The following is a 3,268-nucleotide window of genomic DNA, read 5'->3' as shown; positions in this document are numbered from 1 at the left end:
GGGTACTCATCATCATCATCAATCCACCCATTCTGGGTGTGCGCATAACGGGGATCAATATGAGTCGCAAATAGTGCATGGTCGGGCTCCAAAGGAACAGGGTCCAGAAGAGGAGCGACAACAGGCTCAGCGGATATATCAGCAATGTGAGGGGCATCAACCTGAGCATCAACGGCATGCTCATCCTCCAAGAGTGGAGCAACAACGGGGTGATCATCGACAGGTAGATTAGCAATCACAGACCAACAATGGATATAACAGCATGAATAGGTTCATGCTCGAACACTGGGTCAGGAGCGTCAGCTGGCTCAAGGGCCACAGCAGGCTCTGGGTCATCGAACTCCATCTCGAAATCTGCGTGGTCAGCAAACGCAGGGTCAACAGGGTCAACTGGGTCCTCCATAGGCTGATCCAGGTGTATAAACTCAATGTCCTGGTCTGGATCAAACCCAGGTGGAAAGACATGGTCGGAACCCTCATCAATGTCGTGATCAAAGGCGAAGCTCGGGGCAGGGGTAGCAGATGATGCCCTATCGGGATCTGAATCATGAGAATAGTGCTGCGCACCCTGAGTGTGCGACGGTGCAGAGGCCACAGACTCGAAAGAGTCTGGGACGGGTGAATGAGCAGGTGACTCCTCAGCAGGAGCATCTGCGAGCAGCAAAAGACCGCCGTCAGCTATAAGGGCCTCGCCCTCAACATCATCCTCTAGTGGCTCGTCGTCAAACAAATCGTCGTCGTTATCAGCGTCGACGTCAAAGAGCATATTAAGAACAGGATAAGCGGCAAGAGGTATAGGGACAGGGATCTCCACGAGCGGCAAATCCCCGACAAAAGGGCCATCAGCGGGCTCGGCGACAACATCAGGTAGCGCGAAGGGCTGAAAATTATCCTCATCCGTGCTGGTGGCATCCGAAGTGTGTACCTCATGCTCCGATGACTCTCGGTCGTCTGATATGATGGGCATAGGGCCCGTAGTGTCCGACTCACCAGTGCCTGATGAATCCATAGTGTTTGTAACACAAACACAAATATGCACAAATAATCAATCATGTAGTAAGATAAGTATATTAGTCACCAATTAAGCAATCAAATAGTTCTCCTAGTCCCACTAGCCTCCCAAACTGATCTTCATAGTCCCACTAACCTCCCAGCCTCCCAGACTGCTCTTCCTAGTCCCACTAGCCAATTCTCCCAGCCTCTTAGACTGACTCCCTAGTCCCACTAGCCAACTACCTCGGTCTCCCAGACCGAGCCTCGGCCTCCCAGACCGAGCCTCGGCCTCCCAGACCGAGCCTCGGCCTCCCAGACCGAGCCTCAGCCTCCCAGACTGAGCCTATAACTAATAAATAAAATATGCTCAACATTTGTTTGTAAAAACGTTTTGGATCTGGACTTAAGTGGTATGCAGTGTAAAACATGTTTTCGTGAGAGCCCTAGTGATCATAGTCTAGACTCGAGAAGAAATCCTAGTTCGCTATGATCAGAGCTCTGATACCAAGCTGTCACACCCTGGCTTTGCGGAAGTGTGGGTTTATTTGGTATGACTTCTTAATACCATAGCTTAATCAAAACAAAGCTATATGAAAATAAAACCATGCAGATCATCCATTGATTTAAGTTTTAAAACAAAAGTAACATAACATTGTCTTAAGGCGTTGACTCATGCAACGGAAACTACAACCTGATAACATAAAAACATTGTTCAGTAGACACAGACACCAACATGAAATAAACGCAGTTTAAGGACTGTGGCTCGTCCAGGTAAAAGTCACATCCCCTAAACTTCGTTGTGTTAATAGTGAATATCTATATCAATTTGTCACGTATAAACCTCAAATCCAAAACCACTGGGAAATCAGGGTTTGACATTTATGATTCGATAAAAATATCCAAGGTTTTACAACAAAGCACAATCTTCAAATGAAGTTGTTGCGTTTATGAGAATGTTGAATGTCGCTTCATATTTTCAAACATTTGAAGGTTGAAGGTTGCATATTATATAAAGATCATCACAATAATGAGTAAAGAGAGTAAAGAGTAACTAACGTGTATATGAAAGTAGTCTAATCCACTTGCTAGTATGAGCTTTCTGGATCTAATCTCTTCGACGGAAATAAAATGACTGTAACAAAAGAACAACGAAATCAACGACCATTTAGCATTAAACCAATTATTAATCACCTATTGACCTTGCATTTTTGCTATATACATAACGATTATAGCACATTACCATTGCAGACCAACATACTTCAAAAAGCAAGATATCAAGTCCCAATAAACCTTCAAGTGCATGGAGCTTTTCTACACATTGAGGGAAAGAAAATATCAAAATAAACAGTTAAGATTAGTTTATTTTAAGTTTAACTTCAGTTTTCAGTTTTGTGCAACAAACCACAACATAATAACAATCACATAAGCTAAATATTTTTATTTATATAATAAACTAAAAAATAAAGTTTCAAACACGAAAACTCTTCCCCCGTTAACCGATAGATCCCTTGAAAGTTTCAAAAACCAAAAAAAAAAAAAAAAAAAAAAAAAAAAAAAAAAAATCAGCATATCCATCACTTGTTGTTAACATGAAAATATTATATTTGGAAAAATAGATTGGTAATTTAGAAAATGAACAGGAAAAACATATTTAAACGGATTATACAAGTAAAATAAATAAATAATTTAACAGAGAATTACCTAAACAAAAGATAATTGTATTGCCTTCAGACGGTTGTGGTGGAATGGATTATCTCTTCTTTCTTGTTCACAGCAGAAAACAAAACAGTGTATACATACAATGGAGACTAGAAGCGTACAGAGAGAGAGAGTTGTGAGGGGTTTTATGCACAGCGCCACTGGACCGATGGATCGAAGGGTCATTGTCGATTCACGGGATGCTGAAGTAGGTATGACATTTGATGCTTTGTTTAATTATTATTATTATTATTCTGATGAAGTAGGTATACCTACAATGTCAGTCCAGGTATCTGAATAAATTACTCGGTCGACTGGGGGTTGAGAGTACTCCGTGTAAGCGGAGAGTACTTGGTAGAGATAGCAATCTAACCAGAATTTGTTGGGTAAACTCGAAACCCGACATATTTGGGACAAGTTTGGGTCAGAGAATAGGGATGGCAAAAAAAATACCTGAGCCCGTCGGGTATACCTGAAACCCGACACAAATGGGACGGGTATACCTGATCAGGGGCGGATGTAAAGAGGAACAAGGGGTAGCCTCCGCTACCGCTTGGTCGGAAAATTTTTGACGTTT

The 3,268-nt window shown here is 42.3% G+C and overlaps 1 long non-coding RNA gene across 1 annotated transcript; it reads right to left on the bottom strand.

Moving 5' to 3' along the window:
• Window positions 1-1,700: 1,700 nt before the first annotated feature.
• On the bottom strand, window positions 1,701-2,905 carry LOC110910956. Its single transcript, XR_002576601.2, has 3 exons — window positions 2,695-2,905; window positions 2,234-2,304; window positions 1,701-2,125 (listed from the first exon to the last, which is right to left on the bottom strand). It is a non-coding gene; the product is annotated as an uncharacterized LOC110910956 (long non-coding RNA).
• Window positions 2,906-3,268: the final 363 nt, after the last annotated feature.

This window comes from Helianthus annuus, chromosome 15 (genome assembly GCF_002127325.2).
Source record: "Helianthus annuus cultivar XRQ/B chromosome 15, HanXRQr2.0-SUNRISE, whole genome shotgun sequence".
In the NCBI taxonomy this organism is placed as follows: domain Eukaryota; kingdom Viridiplantae; phylum Streptophyta; class Magnoliopsida; order Asterales; family Asteraceae; genus Helianthus; species Helianthus annuus.
Note: the sequence above shows the minus strand (reverse complement) of the source record. Positions and strands in the feature narration are given on the sequence as shown.